The 17,453-nt window shown below is 33.7% G+C and overlaps 1 long non-coding RNA gene and 1 pseudogene across 4 annotated transcripts; one reads left to right on the top strand and one right to left on the bottom strand.

Annotated features, from left to right (window-relative positions):
- The first annotated feature begins 1,406 nt into the window (after positions 1–1,406).
- LOC112777812 (disease resistance protein RPV1-like) lies at positions 1,407–7,755 on the top strand (annotated as a pseudogene).
- A 1,574-nt stretch (positions 7,756–9,329) lies between these two features.
- On the bottom strand, positions 9,330–12,811 carry LOC112779238 (uncharacterized). Of its 4 annotated transcripts, XR_011877136.1 has the most exons (7): positions 12,422–12,774; positions 11,662–11,763; positions 11,256–11,571; positions 10,836–10,939; positions 10,654–10,737; positions 10,177–10,237; positions 9,330–9,635 (listed from the first exon to the last, which is right to left on the bottom strand). It is a non-coding gene; the product is annotated as an uncharacterized lncRNA (long non-coding RNA). The 4 variants fall into 4 exon arrangements; XR_011877138.1 differs by lacking the exon at positions 10,654–10,737 and having other exon boundaries at positions 11,662–12,260; positions 12,422–12,811; XR_003190616.3 differs by lacking the exon at positions 10,654–10,737 and having other exon boundaries at positions 12,422–12,811.
- Positions 12,812–17,453: the final 4,642 nt, after the last annotated feature.

The following is a 17,453-nucleotide window of genomic DNA, read 5'->3' as shown; positions in this document are numbered from 1 at the left end:
TAACAATTAATATATATTGATATTAAAAAAATAATCTTACTAAAACTTTTTTTTAATGTTAAAATAATATATATAGATATCGAAAAATTAATAGTAAAATATAAAAAAGATTATTAACAAAAATTTTGGTAAAATTATAATTTAATAATTAAAAAATTATTGAAAGATATTTTAGAAAAAATAATATAATTATTAATTTTTTTAAAATATAATTTAATCAGTAAAAGAATAATTTATTAAAGAATATTTTGGTAAGTAAAATTTAAAGATAAAAAATAAAATTTTTGTTAATGGATATTTTTTTAAAAATAATTTTTTCTTAAAAAATGGATAAAGTTAACATTAGATAACACAAAAAATTTAAAATGGACTAAAGAGGAGATTTTTTAAAAATGAGAAGGGAGATGAATGTACATTTATAAAATAGAGGGGAGGAGAGTGTCATTTTAGCATCTCGCAGAGAAGAGGAGTGGAATTTTCCCTATAAATTAATGTGATTTTGTTTAATTTTTGGATAATCCTTTATTTTCATATACTTTTCCTCAAATTAAAAGTTGGAATATATCTGTTAACAATAATGTCCTTTAATTTGTAAGATAACATCATCCGGTGACGTCAACATAATAAGATCAGGCAAACCGCGGTTCAAATATAAAGGTGTTGTCTCCTTTTGCACTCATGAACCCTAACGTGCAACAACAGGATCGGAGAATAATTCTGAATTGATTATTATTGACCAATATTGGGACCTGTAGAAAATTAGCAAACATGTAAATTAAACCTCTAATTTGATAATGGTTTCTCACTAAAAAGCTTTAATTTCGACATGAATAAGTGAATCAATTCAAAATTTAGTTAATAAAAAAAGTATTATAAAATATTACACATAAATAATGCTCCACTTCATTGATTCCCACGGAGAAGAACAGGTTCTTTTAATTTTCTTATATATATATATATATGAACCAGGATCAAAAGAGTAGTGCTAGGGAGCCAATGGCCTAAGTGTACAATATGTACAATGGGCTAAATATTTGGTTTATGAATCAAATGAACATCACCTATGATGCAGAATAATCATCTGGATAGTAGGGATAATAAACATCTCATGTTATAAAAAGCTAATTTTGGGTTCACCAAGGTTCGAATTCCTGACCTTCCGAATCTAGAACTCTTATACCATGTCCTGAAACCACTCATCCCAAAAGCGTAACCTAACAGGACAATGTAATACTAATAATAATATCTCTAATACTTTTTAAACTTTTATTGTACACATTGTACGCTTAGGTCGGTCATTGGCTCCCTATACTTTCTCGGATCAAAAACATTTGATACAAACGTAAAATCGAGCAAAATAGACTTTGAGAGAAACCTAACTTTAATTTACCAAGAACAAACTAAAGATGGTTTTTGTGGATCCTTATTATTCATCCTCGTCTCTAATTTCTGATGATCTCAAGAAATACGATGTGTTCATCAGTTTTAGAGGCGAGGACACCCGCGAAAACTTCACAAGCCATCTCCATGCAGCTTTGCGCCGAAACCAAATCGAAACTTACATAGACAACAGGCTTGAGAAAGGAGAAGAGGTTTGGACATCACTTGTCCAGGCCATCAAAGACTCCATTGTTCTCCTTGTTATCTTCTCAGAAAACTATGCTTCTTCCACGTGGTGCTTGAATGAGATCGTTGAGATCATGGAGTGCCACAACAAAAATGGAGGACAACATGTTATTCCTGTGTTCTATAGAGTGGATCCTTCGCATGTTCGGAGGCAGAAGGGAAGCTATCATGCAGCGTTTGCCATGCACGAGAAGAGTTCTAAGCACTCTCATGAGATGTTGGAAAAGTGGAAGGATGCTCTCCTTCAAGCAGCAAATTTATCTGGCTTTGATTCAAGAACTTACAGGTACGTACTTAGTTTCTAATATCAAACTAACCTACTACTTAATAAGTTTTAAACCATAGTGATATTTTTCTTTGGTTTTTGCTAGGAAATTATTTTTTTTTTTACTAATAGTTAGTGAACAAAATACTGAACAAAGATTAGGTTTTTGTTATGAGAAAAAAGAAAACTAAAATAAAAAGAAAAATATTCACAAATTATTAGTTGAAAAAACCAAAGTTAGTTTCTAACTAACATTTTCTTCAGGACAGATACTGAGAGGAGTTTGATCTATAAATTTTATTTAAATAATATTTCTTATCTTGACTAGCATCATATATTATTATTATTTTTCCAAAGATAACAATTATTCCTTTAGAAAATTAAACCACAAAAAAAATTTGCCAAAAAATTTAGCTACGATCAAATTACTGTTGAAAGATCAAAACAATAAAAAGAATCTTAAAATATTTTATAACATAACAAAAATAATTAAATATTAAATATATATTCTTTGAAAGAATTTTAAAATTAAATTTTAATGTATTTTTTGCAAGCATAATTCAAAAATAATACATTTTATTCATTTTTAGTATTTTAAATTTGGTGATTTTACGATCTCATAATTATAAATGATTAAAAATTTAAAAATATAAAAAATCTAAAGATCAAATTGTGTTCTAATTTTTTTTATGTATATTTTAAGTAATTATCTAAATATTTTCATGAAAATTTCGATCAAATGCACCAGTTATAACTGTGCTAAATATGAAATCTATTTGTCAATTATAAAGAAGTTTTTTTTTTAGTTTTTTTTATCATGTTTTTAACCCTTTCTAATCACTTTTGTTCTTTTCATAGTAAAAAGCATTTTTAATTATCAGCTTTATCTATGGTTATAACAAATAAACAAAATAAAAATGCTTACGTTTTTCATAGTAAATAAAAAGCATTTTTAATTATCTCCCGGTTTTTGGTTTGTATTCATTTAATATTTTTGGGTTTTATTTACACATGCTAGGACTGAATCTGATCTTATTGAAAACATAATCCAAATGATTGTCCAGAAATTGGATCACAAATATACAAGTGAACTCAGAAGCCCTTTCATATATGACCAAAACTATGCATGCATTGAATCTGTACTGACTCACTCAAGGGGTATTAAAACCATTGGGATTTGGGGCATGGGCGGCATTGGAAAAACCACTATTGCGGCTGCCATTTTTCAAGAGTTCTCTCCCAAGTACCAAGGTTGTTGTTTCTTGGCCAATGTAAGAGAAGAATCTTCAAGGCATGGCCTCAACTACATTTTCAATAGACTTCTTTCTGAGTTGCTGCACGAACATGTTCATATTACCACTCCAAAGATTGTGTCTTCTGCTATAATCCGCAGATTGAGGCGTAAGAAAGTTTTCATTGTACTGGATGATGTGAATACTTCTGAGCTTCTAGAAAATTTGCTTGGAGTGGGACAAGATTATCTTGGACTTGGTAGCAAAGTTATTGTTACGACCCGAGATAAGCATGTTCTTCTGAGTAGATCAGTGGATCACATCCATGAAGTCACAGAAATGAATGAGGAGAACTCTCTCAAACTCTTTAGCTTGAATGCCTTCAACAAAATCCATCCTCCTGAAAATGGTGGATATTGGGATCTATCAAAAAGGGCACTTGCTTATGCCAGAGGAAATCCCTTAGCTTTGAAAGTTTTGGGATCATTTCTTCATTCCAAAACTGAAAAGGAATGGGACAATGCATTGACAAAACTAAAGAGGATTCCTAATGCAGATATTCAGAAAGTGTTGAGGTTGAGCTTCAATGAATTGGATGATACAGAGAAAGATATATTCCTAGATATTGCATGCTTTTTCAAAGGGCAAGAGAAAGAAAAAGTGGCAATGATATTAAACGAGTGTGGTTTCTACGCAGATATTGGAATAAGAAACCTTTTAGACAAGGCTCTTATATCAATAGCTACGAATCAAAGCATACAAATGCATGACTTGATACAGGAAATGGGTCACAAAATTGTGTGCGAAGAATCTCTCAAGAACCCTGGAAAGCGGAGCAGAGTGTGGCAACCAGATGAAGTTTGCGACATATTAAAAAATGATAAAGTAAGAGAATAACACTTTAACAAAACACATCTTTTTTTATTTAAAATATAGTTTATATAATACAATTTTACTCTAATTTTAATTATATTATATTTATTTTTCAGGGATCCACTACTATTGAAACTATATACTTGGATTTGACTCAGCAGACAGAAATATGTATAAGCTCCAATGCATTTAGAAAGATGCCAAACCTAAGGTTACTGGCTTTTGCTAGCAACAATGGTTATGGACAAAAGAGAGTTGATTATACATTGAGTCTTCCAACAAATCTGGAGTTGCCTAATAACTTGAGATATATTCAATGGGATGGATGTCCATTAAAAAATCTCTGTCAACCACTTCTTGGCCTAGCAAGCTTGTTGAACTCTCCATGCCATACAGTGATGTTGAAAAGCTTTGGGATGGGCCACAGGTAATTTTTTTTCCCTTCTAAATTTATCCCTTACAGTGATATAAGTTTAAGAAAGGAAATGAATATTAACTTGCTTGATTCATTGTATGTCACTGCAGAATTTTCCAAGTTTGGAGAAAATATAACTGAATGGCTCGAAACAAATGATAGAATGTCCAGATTTCTCAGGTGCCCCAAATCTAAATTCAATATGGCTGAGTGCATGTGAAAGCTTGATTCAAGTTCATCCTTCTATTTTCTCCCTTCCAAAACTTGACTATTTAGCTGTGCACGGATGCAAAAAACTTAAAGAGCCTTTCAAGCAACAATTGTTCATCGTCTCTTCGCGCAGTGGTTGCCTACGATTGCCCAAATCTGCAAGAATTCTCAATCCCAATTTCAAAAAATCAGTCCAATATTCATGTCCATTTGAGGTCAACTGCCTTGAAACAACTACCATCATCAATTGTGCATCTTCAAGATCTTACAAACTTCTCATTTCCAATAAGTGATCTCCTGATGGATCTTCCTGAAAAGTACACCAATCAAATCATGCTTTCAGACCCTATTAGTCATAAATCTGACCCAGTGGCCACCTTACGTACAATCCTACCTAGCCCTATCTTCCGTTATCTAAAACAACTGAAATTTGATGGGTGCCAAAGTTTAACTGAACTCTCAGATAGCATTTCTTTGTTATCATCATTGTTGTTCATAATCCTGCATAACACTAATATCATGACCTTTCCAGAAAGCATTAAAACTCTTCCACGGCTCAAGATTGTTATAATCTGTCATTGTGAAAGGTTACAACTTTTGCCAGCGCTTCCACCTTCCGTTCATGACTTCAAGGCCTGGGACTGCAAATCTTTGAGGACAGTGTCAAGTTCCACAGAACAACTACAGAGACAGCATGGTACTACTTTCATGTTCCTAAACTGCGTGAAGTTGGATGAAGAGTCATACTTTACCATTTTGAAAGATGCCATTATTAGGATGGAAATTAGGGCTAAAGCACAACAACTATCACCAAGATTAGAAGAAAGCAGAAATGAAGAATGCACTGTTGTTGATGATGGTGATGGTTATGTCAGTGAGCATAATCCTAATGTTGGCAAGGTTTGTTATTTCTTGCCAGTTAGAGGCAGGAAACTTGATGACTTGTTCCATCATTGCTCTTCACAAAATTCCATTAGCATTCAACTGCCACTAAGTTCCAATTTCTTTGGTTTCCTATTTTACTTGGTTGTTCCTCCAATACAACCATGTAACATGGGTGAAGTATTTGAAATTAGGTTTGGATTTGAATGTTACTTGGAAACAAGTTGGGGTGAAAGGACCCATATAGCAAGTTCGTCCTCAATAGAATGGCACTGCGACTTTAGGCCTGGACTTGAGATGAATGTGTTGTCAGATCATGTGTTACTGTGGTATGATTCACAATGCTGTAAGCAGATAATGGAAATAATAGGAGGAAGAAATGTCATTGATGATGACAAGAATACGAATCTGGCAGTCACGTTCTTTGCTTGCCTACCAAACAAGGAGGAAGTGGCTATAAAAGCGTGTGGCATCCGTTGGATATACACAAATATGGAGAAGGAATCAAGAGGCTGTAGATTCAAGAGAAGTAGGGAAGTTTTTGAGTCAGAAGCCATTGCATCTCCAAATGAAGAAAATGGCTTGGAATGGATAGAACTAGTTCCTCCAGCAAAGAAATTTAAGCAGAACGTTTTGGAAGCTTCCTCAATCCTTGAAGTTGAATCAATAGAAAACTTGAGGTAATCTTTCAATTAATAAACTGTTTATTATAATTGAGTATTGAGCAATAATTAAGTTTAATATATGCATGATCTAGCCAGATTTGTTAATAATAATAATAATTTTCCTCTTTAAACAAAAAAATGAACAGGAAAAAACTCGAACAACTTTTCCACATTTAACTTGATGGAAACTCATGTAATGCGGAGATAAATGAATGATTCAATGGTCCCTCTATCGGTCTATCCTTTTTTCTTTTTACCATGCTGGTGAAATCTAAACCAACGGTTAGATGCAAGAAAAATTGTGTTCACTTGCTATACTTATTATTTTTATATGAAAGTCAGTTTAAAAATTATTTTGTAAATACAAAAGAGCTATCAAATCAGTTATACTCACCATATATTTAATTTGCTTACATTTATACATGTTGCTTTATATAATCTCTTTTTCAACAAAATAATTAAACTTGTATATTATTAACAACATAATTAATTTTTTTATGAACACAAAATATGTATTTTTATACTGTGAGGATTTGTCGGCTGCTTTTTATATCTATTTATGGTTGATTTTTGTTCTATATCAATGTTTTAAATTTTAATGGATTTTTTAAGATGCATTACTTTTGATTGGTTTGTGTTGATAATATAGCAAGTAATGAAAATGATAACTGTTAGTTACAAATTAGTTATAAATAATTTTGCATATCCGATCCTTTTCCATTCTCAGTCTCATTGTATATAAATACCTCTATTATTCTGTAATACACAGCAATGCATGAGTAATAATACAATCACAACTTTATTTTCACTCTCTGTACACAATTGTCTTTTGTTCTCTGTCTTTCTTGCAACACAAGATTCTGAATTCTCTCTGTGAAAAAAAAAAAAAAAACAAATTCTTCTTTTGGTTTGACACAAAATTGGCTAGAGGTTACAAGTGATATAAATGGAGCATAATGAAGTTTCAAGAAAATTAAAAAATATTATAAAACTTAAATTTGGTTTAGAATCAAGTATGAGACAAATGGTTCTTATCAAGTTAGAAAACTCATGAAACTACTTATAAGTTGTCCAACTTGCATAATCAAAATTTTAGTCAAAATTTGTAACTTGAAGATAAGTTAGGTTAGTTGCAATCTTTGTCTTAGTCAAAGAATGAGTTGTTACATAAGTTGATATTTATCAACTTGTTATACAACTTGATAAAGATGAATGTGAAATAAAACTCTAGTACACACTTGTACAATTTGTGCATAACTTGATCAACTTGTAAATCAAATGCACCTTCACAAAATACTATATATAAGAGGTAAAGGCATTTGCTAATGTATGCCATGTTTTGCATAGATTAGTGAGTGAAACCTAGAGTGAAAAGTAGTAAGGTCTCTCATATGTATAATTCCTTTGTAAGAATTTTCATAATACGTAAGAGAGTATTGTAGACTTCTCTATGTATTGTGAGAGATTGTAATTTTACCACTTTGTCATATTATTTTCACTATTGTCTATATTCTTGTTCAATTCCATCTATTTCTCGTTCACAAATTTTAGTTTTGTTATTTTGTCCCTATTAACTCTGGTACCTAACAGTGGTATCAGAGCTTTAGGTTCTTAATCTTCCGCTGCAAAAGGATAAGCTGGTGTCAGAATCATGGCAACAAAATTTAAGATCGAAAAATTCAATGGGGATAACTTTTTCCTTTGGAAATTGAAGATCAAGACAATTTTGAGAAAGGAGAATTGCTTAGAAGCAATAGAAGGCAGGCCTACCGACACTAATGATGACAAGTGGAAAGAGATAGAGAGAAATGCCGTTGCTAATTTACAGTTGGCTATGGCAGATTTCGTATTATCAAGCATCTTAGAAAAACAAACAGCAAAGGAGATTTGGGAGGCACTCACTAAGTTGTACGAGACAAAGTCACTTCACAATAGGATATTCATGAAAAGGAGGCTTTATTCTCTTCGTATGAGTGAATCTGCATCGATGACAGATCACATCAACAATCTTAATACTGTATTTTCACATCTGACAGCCATGGAGTGTCAAATTATAGAAAATGAACATACTGAACTTCTTCTCCAAAGTTTACGAAACTCGTATGATCAACTTATCATCAACATCACAAATAACAATATTGCTTATCAACTTCGATTTGATGATGTTGCTGTCGCTATTCTTGAAGAAGAAAGCAGGCGCAAAAATAAAGATGATCAAACGGAGAGTTCAAAGCAAGCAGAAACTTTGTCGTTGATGAAAGGCAGATCAATGAAACGTGGCTCTAGTGGGATTCAAAATTGTAGTAGATCAAGGTCTCAAAAGAAGAACCTTACTCGTTACAATTGTGGCAAGAAAGGACACTTAAAGAAAGATTTTAGTTCAACAAAAAGAACACAGAGAAAACTGCTAATGCAACTACCGCACATGGTTGTATTGCAAACACCTGATGGAGATGTTTTGTGCATCGAAGCTACTATTGGTCATGAAGACAATAAATCACTAGCTGATGTCTGGCTATTGGATTGTGCAGTAACATATCACATTACTTCACATCATAAGTGGTTTAGCACTTATGAACCTATTTCAAAAGGATCTGTACTCATGGGAGATGATCATGCCTTAGAAATTGCAAAAATCAGTACCATCAAAATTAATATGTTTGATGGTTCCATCCATACAGTTCAAGGTATAAAACATGTGAATGACCTGAGAAAAAATTTGTTATCTGTTGGGCTGTTAGATTCTCAAGGCACTACAAGAAAATAAGCTTTCTGCCATATTTTTAAAGCGTACCGAAAAGTACAAAAAGTGTGCTAATAGCTTTTTGCTATGCTTTTTGAGCTATCGGCACGCTTTTGAAAGGGTCACATCCGCCAACATGCCGGTTGCTCTATCGCGACGCTTTTGTAGATTTATCGGCACGCTTTTTTTGTTGGCAAGCTTTCATTTCTTGCCACGCTTAAAAAGTGTGGCCATAGGTCTTAACCTATAGGTACACCTTAAAAGCATACCGAAAAGTGTACATATCGCCACACTTTTGAAGTGTGCCGATTAGGTTGGTTTTGGGTACGCTTCAAACATACAGTCACTTCAAAACCGTGGCTTGCCAGTTAAAATCTTTCGCCACGCTTTTTTGTCAAATTAAAAAAAAGGCAGAAAATTAGAAGGTATAAAAAATTGATTTTTTATTGATTTACATGAATTATTTACATGCTATAATTATAATTAAAAAATCACAATACTTTAACAAAACTAATAACTGAATTAGGACAAAATAAGTTCACCATTAGAACTTAGAAGATCATTAAAACTATTAAATTTGTGGCCAATTTGCAACCATCACAGTACAGATTTAATCAGCTAAATCTTGATTTAGAAGTGGTGATGCAGCAATGGTTACGTGCCTGAACTCTTCATAAGAAATCAAAGTGCCATGCTTCACATCAGCCAATGTTTTGGGAGTCACCTGCATAACAGGCACAAAAAATATAAGTAAATTAATCAAAATCATGTGAGGTCTACAGCTCAAAGGCAGTTGCTGATGATAATGATCGTTCTTCACCTCCATGCAGTATTCATTCTTGTTTTGAATAGTAATAGTTACGATTCTTAAAAAGGAAAAAAAGATTGAAATATAAGACTTTGTCCATCTACAAATAAAAATAAATTAAGTTCTGGTGTAAACATGTGACAATAGTGCATCAAGTTTTCCACTATTCAGTAATGATGGGAAGATATCTCCATGGCCAAGAGGGTACCTATGCATGAAGGAATCACTCATAAACCAAGCTTAGGAAGCTATGAGCAAAGACATGCTGAAAGACCAAAGTTACGGCGGCTAATTAATGAACACACGATACATTCCACAACAACAACAAAAAATACACGTGTTTAAGATGTACTCGGAATATAATATCAGTAGAAAGTGCACACAAAAAATACACGTGTATTTATCAGTGGAAAGGACACAAAATAAAGGCCAAGCAAAGAGCGGACCGTAAACTAACCTCAATTTGGATAACAACTAAATCAAGAGAAGTCAGCCCATCACGAACTTCAATGACAGATCTGCATTACATTTATACATAAATTAAGACTTACATACATGGCATGGAACAATGTGATGTAATATATTAAAAAATAGTTTCCATAATTTTTCTCGTTCACGAATCTATAAACTTTCATGATAATACTAATAATAAAGTGACGAAGTCTAGCTTGAAAGGAAATTATTTTTTAATTTTTGTCTTTTTACTGGTGATTAAATAACCAAGCTGAAAAACCAATTGAAATGCCTAGTGATGTTCCAAATTCTAGTCAATAAAGTTTATCAGACTAATCATTGTGATAAGTATCAAAGAAGCACGAACCAGTAACCAAGTAATTACATACTGAAAATTCCGCATCTAAACTAAGCATAAAAAAATACAAATAATTACAATAAACAAGTAAAATAATAAAATCAGATTCAGCATATTTTGGACCAGTGCAACCCATAGTTGTCTCCAAGTTTCCATTGAGCTTAAGCACCATAAGTTTGTCCAAGAGGCTCTTCACCTCGGAAGAGGCTACACCAGTTTCAGTTCAGGCAGCAAATACATTGATTAGCTACATTAGATTCAAATCAACTAATCAGACAAAAGAAAAATGCAAAAAAGAAACTTACCTTCAGGAGTAGTTGGAGCTAGACTGTCATAACTTATAAGGCACAACAACTTCATCTGTAGGCATCTGGATCTTGCTCCATTCAAACTAGAGAGCCGCATTGACCTAAATAGAAATGAAGCTGGCAGTTACAAAAACGAAGATGTAACAACAAAAGCAAGCAACAATCATAAAGGAAAAAAATTGTTGAAGGTTTAAGAAAACAATGTATCCCATGTTTGAAAATTCTAAAAAAGTGGAACTGAAAGGTTAGAAAGCCCTTATATAAGGTGTTTGTGTTGAATTTTTTACATTATTTGTAACAGCGAGAACAAAGGACCTATTCGTAGCAGCGAGAACAAGTACACGCTTTTAATTTACTAAGCAACTCATTCCAAAAAGTAATTGAAGAAAGAAAGCATAAGTTTGGGTTTTTATTTACCAAATCTCCAACGAGCTTGAACAAGAGCCATGTCAGGATTGCCAATCAAGAAGGGAATGGCTCTTCTCAAGAAATCAGGTTCAGGCCGAAAATCAGCATCGAATATTGCAACATATTCAGTGTTTGACATAGCTACGCTTTAAACCTTCTTTAAGTGCACCTGTTTTGTATCCTGTTCTGTTCTCTCATATTTGGTATGTTATGTTTATGCCTTTACTTCCATCTCTGGCATTCCATCTCCATCATTTACTGCATTATTTTTTATTTCTTATTAGCAACACATATTTCCTAAGACTCATTGATGCAACTTCAGTACCTAGTTAAATAGAAACAAGATCGCATTAACGAAATGATGATTGATGGAAAACACAACTACTGAAGATATAAAAATAGATCGTGGAGGTACTTTCTCTGAAGCCGCTCTTGAATCGGCAAGGCACGTGATGGAGGTAGCTCATCCTGCCAGTGCCGGTGGTCTTTCTGCGGATGGCCTTCACACTCCAGTTATCTGTAATAAAAAACACAGACTATCACTACAGTCAACAAGTCTCACATTAAAGAAAACATCATTCCAGGTTCTGTGATTAACCATGATTGAACTACTAAACATAGACATCCCAACATATATATGATTTCATTACAATTTACAAAGTACAAACCACACACCATAGTAATTTTCCACACAATGAAACCTCAATTTTCCACCAAAAACACCAAACGAAAGAAACCTCAATTTCACCAAAAACACCACACACAATGAACACCAAAAACCCTCCAATTTTTCACGTCACATGAATTTCACCAATTGAAACTACAAACACAAATTACTAAAAAGCAGCATTCATCAGAGATACACGTATTCAAATAATAATAGCAAGAAGAAGTGAGATTAGGATGACAAAATGAATACATAACAATATTCATGTGTTGCATTTCCTTGAGGAGAGAAATCTTGCGAATTGCAGTGCTAAGAACGCCTTCATTCTCCTGCTCAAGGCGAATCTTCTATTTTACAAATTAAAACAGTAGCACAGCAAGAGCTAATCACTAATCAATTCAATAAAAATTTAACAGCAGAAAACATTTAATAATCATCCAATTTTCTTGATTGATTTCTAAATGGAGCATTTTAAAAAAATGAAGATGGAGCACAACTGAGCACTAACCTTCGAGCAGCACGGTGAGCATAACCACGAGAGAGAGGCGAGCAGCACGATGATCTGAATGGCGAGAAGGACGACAAGCAAAACAACAAGAGGAATGGTGAGCTAGTTAACACAACAACGAACCTGGTTGCGATCTTGAGCGCAAAAGGTGGCAACGGTGAGAAAGATGGTGGCGTGATGGAGGTTAGGGTTTTCTGAACCTTTCAAGGAAAATCCATTCAAAACCCTTTGAAAGCAGCGTCGAGGAAGACAACGACTACTGACGGTGACGGCGACGACAAGCTCGAGGAAGATCACTGTAATGAATGATGAAGATGACCATGAAGGCGATGAAGGGCAGTGATGAAGATGATAATGAAAGCGATGAAGGCTAGGTGCGATGAAGATGATGATGAATGACGAAGGAAGGGTTCGAAGGTAAAGGTGAAGCTGACGACGCGGTTTAGGGTTTGGAAGTGAATTTTAGGGTTAAAAGTGAATTTGGTAACAATGTAAAACTAGTGTGTTGTTGTTATCATTTTTAGGGTTAAAATTGAAAACTTAGCAAAAAAAAAAGTTAAGTGTGGAAAAAAATAGGTGGGACAAAAAAAAAGCGAGGCCGAATTTCAAATCAGTGGCCACCTTCATAAAAGAATGCCAATTTCCCTTTATGGCCACGCTTTTCAAGCGTGGCAATAAAAAAGCGTGGCCAAATTTTAAATAAGTGGCCACCCTCGTAAAAGCGTGCCGATTTTTCTCTATGGCTACGCTTTTCAAGCGCGGCAAAAAAAAGCGTGGCCAAATCACAAATCAGTGACCACCCTCGCAAAGGCATGGCCATTGACCACTTTTGGGCACGCTTTAAAAGCATGGCAAGAAAAAAGTATGCCGACAAGCCTTTTTTCTTGTAGTCAGAGTACAAGATTAATATTGAAAATGGATCATTGAAGGTGACTAATGGTGCTCGTATGATCATGAAGGCAAAACGGATAATAACCAATTTCTACTTGCTTTCTGGAGATATAGTTCGAGATGTAGAAGCATCAGTTGCATCTGTTGACCAAGATGCAACGATGATATGGCATTGCAAATTAGGCCATATGTCAGAACGTGGTCTACAGGTTCTTGCAGAACGTAATCTCCTTTCAGGGCTCAAAACGGTGAATCTACCTTTCTGTGAGCATTGTGTGACAAGCAAACAGCATAAATTGAAGTTTAAAAGATCAACTGCTAGAAGTAAGCATATACTAGACTTGATTCATTCTTATGTATAGGAATCACCAGAATTATCAATAGGAGGGGCAAAATATTTTGTCTCTTTCATAGATGATTACTCACGAAGAGTGTGGATATTCACCATCAAGAAGAAGTCAAATGTGTTTCTAGTATTCAAGGAGTTTAAAACACGAATAGAGCTTGAAACTGGAAAGAAAATAAAGTGCTTGAGAAAAAATAATGGAGGAGAATACACTGATGGTGATTTCATTGCATTTTGCAAGTACGAGGGTATTCAGTGACAATTCACAGTTGCATATATACACCTTAGCAAAATGGTATTGCAGAGCGGATGAACAGAACTCTTCTAGAAAGAACTCGAGCTATGTTGCGGAATGCAGGATTAGCCAAGTCTTTATGGACAGAAGTAGTCAAAACAGACTGCTACGTGATTAACAGATCGCCATCAACAGCAATTGGATTAAAAACTCCAATAGAGATGTGGCAAGGTAAGCCACCTGATTATTCTTCTCTCCGTATCTTTGGATGTTCTGTTTAGGTGATGTTCAATACCCAAGAAAGAACAAAGTTTGATCCTAAATCAAGAAAGTGTATCTTCTTGGGTTATGCTGACAATGTAAAGGGGTATTGTTTGTGAGACCTCACAGAGTTATTGTCAGTAGAGATGTTATATTTGCTGAAAACGAGTTGCAAAAGGAACAAGAAAACAACAATAGCACTGAAGAAACTACTTCAATATACATGACTGATAAGTTTAGAGAAAAGAACTCTTCTGAAGTAGAACCTGAGTATATTGTACAAGGACTAGCTGAAGCTCAAAGAACAACATATGAACTGAGAAAACTATCATGGCATGCCGACTATGTCACGACTTACCATGATGTATATTGTTTTGTTACAGAAGATGAATAACCATCAACCTTTCAAGAGGCTGTTGAAAGTCCAGATTCTTCTTTATGGATGACAGCCATGCAAAAAGAAACGGAAGCACTATGCAGAAACAAGACATGGGAGCTTGTCCCACTCCCGGACAGAAAGAAAACAATTGGTAACAAATGGGTTTACAAAATAAAGTGCGACAATCATGAACAGATAGAACATTATCGTGCAAGACTGGTGGTGAAGGGATTTGCTCAGAAAGAAGGTATTGATTTCAATGAAATTTTTTCTCCAGTAGTTAGAATTTCTATAATAAGAGTAGTTCTTGCTATATGTGCTGTGTAACTTATATCTAGAACAACTAGATGTAAAGACTTATTTTTTTATGGTGAACTTGAAGAAGAAATATATATGCTCCAACCAGAAGGCTTTGAAGAATCAGAAAAAGAAAACTTGGTTTGCAAGTTAACCAAATCTCTGCACGGCTTAAAGCAGGTGCCGAGATGTTGTTACAAGAGATTTGATTCCTTCTTATTAGTCTTGATTACAACAGACTTCAGTCAGACCATTGTACATATTTGATACGTGTTTCAAATGTTCGTGATATGAAGAGTTCAAGTGTTATTTAGAAGATATTAGTTTACATTTTTAGAATATTTTAATTTAATTGATATATTTTGATTTCGTTTATTTAATTATTAGATTGATCCTTATGTTTGTGGACTTAGAGTTTTCTATATTTTAACCTAATAAGAGGTTATAAATACCTCATAAACTAGGGTAGTCGGAATACAGAATGATTTAGAGGTTTGATAACCCCTTTTTGGTTTCGTGATAAAACCATGATGTGGACAATTGAGGTTGAGGAGTCGCTCTCTTGTTGCATCGGGGTATTGGGTAAAAGGTTGAGGAGTCCTTTTCTTATTGCGTCAAGAAATTGGGTAGAAAGTATAGTGATTCTCTTTGTACTCAATTTCAATCTATCTTTTTTGTTTCTATTTCAATTTCAATGTATCTTTTTATTTAGTTTGAATCTTTATCTTCTTGTTTATCTTTTATTTCTTTATCATTTGGTCTTATAAACTCTTATTAGGTTAAAATAAAGAAAATCCTAAAGCCCATAAACATAAGGCCCAATCTAGTAATTAAATAAATAAAATCAAAACATATCAAATTAAATTCAAACATTCTAAAAATGTAAACTAATAACTTCTAAATAACACTTGAACTCTTCATATCACGAACATTTGAAGCACGTATCAATATTACAAGAGGTTTAGTAATGGTGATTTCATCATTTTGCTGTTATACGTGGATGACATGTTGGTGATAGGGCCCACAAAGATCGTGTCAAGGAATTAAAGGCTCAATTAGCTAGGGAGTTCAATATGAAGGATTTGGGACTAGCAAACAAGATTTTGGAGATGCAGATTTGCCGAGACAAAAAAGATAGGAAGATTTGGCTATCCCAAAAAAATTACTTCAGGAAGGTCTTGCGGCGCTTCAACATGCAAGAGTGTAAGCCAATATCTACCCTACTTCCTGTTAATTTTAAATTATCTTCTGAGATGTGTCCTAGCAGCGAAGCAAAGAAGATAGAAATGTCTCGAGTACCGTATGCATCTGCAGTGGGAAGCCTTATGTACGCCATGATTTGCACCAGACTAGATATTGCTCAGTCTGTCAGGATAGCCAACAGATTCATGGCAAATCCAGAAAAAGAGCACTGGAGTACTGTAAAGAGGATTCTAGATATATTAAAGGAACCTCTAATGTTGCTTTATGTTTTGGAGGATCTGAATTTACCATCAAAGATTATGTTAACTCTGATTTCGCAGGAGACCTTAACAAAAGAAAATCCACTACAGGATATGTCTTCACACTTGCAGGAGGTGCAGTAAGTTGTTATCAAAATTACAAACAATTGTAGCATTATCAACTACAGAAGATGAATATATGACAGCTACACAATCTTGTAAGGAAGCAATTTGGTTGCAAAGATTAATGGAGAAACTCGGGCACAATCAGAATATGATTCCAATATTTTGTGATAGTTAGAGTGCCTTGCACATCGCAAGGAATCCAGCCTTTCACTTAAGAACGAAGACATATGCGTTCAATATCATTTTGATCATGAAGTAGTGGAGTAAGGAAAAGTGGATATGCAGAAAATTCACACTAACGACAATCTTGCAGATATCATGACAAAACCAATCAGTACAGATAAATTTGATTGGTGCAGATCTTCTCTTGGCCTATTGAAAATATGAGTAGCATGAATACACTAAAAGAATAATTTTGAGTGGGAGATTGTGAAAAAAAGAAGTAAAATTCTTCTTTTGGTTTGAAGTCAACAAAATTGGCTAGAGGTTATAAGTGATATAAGTAGAGCATGATGAAATTTCAAGAAAATTAAAGAACATTATAGAACTTAAGCTTGGTCTAGAATCAAGCATGATGCAAATGGTTCCTGTCAAGTTAGAAAACTCATAAAATTACTTGCAAGTTGTCCAACTTGCATGGTCAAAGTTTTAGTCAAAATTTGCAACTTGAAGATAAGTTAGCTTAGTTGTAATCTTTGACTTAGTCAAAGAATGAGTTGTTACATAAGTTGATATTTATTAACTTGTTATACAACTTGATAAAGATGAATAGGAAAGAAGACTCTAGTACACATATTTGTGCAATTTGTGCACAACTTGATCAATTTGTAAACTAAATACACTTCTACAAAATACTATATATAAAGGGTTAAGGTATTTACTAATGTATGCCATGTTTTATATAGAATTAGTGAGTAAAATTTAAAGAAAAAAAATAGTAAAGTCACTCATATATATAATTTCTTTGTAAGAATTTTCATAATATGTAAGAGAATATTATAGACTTTTTTATATATTGTGAAAAATTATAATTTCACTACTTAACTTTATCATAT

The sequence above is a fragment of the Arachis hypogaea genome, chromosome 19 (assembly GCF_003086295.3).
Source record: "Arachis hypogaea cultivar Tifrunner chromosome 19, arahy.Tifrunner.gnm2.J5K5, whole genome shotgun sequence".
Classification (NCBI taxonomy): domain Eukaryota; kingdom Viridiplantae; phylum Streptophyta; class Magnoliopsida; order Fabales; family Fabaceae; genus Arachis; species Arachis hypogaea.
Note: the sequence above shows the minus strand (reverse complement) of the source record. Positions and strands in the feature narration are given on the sequence as shown.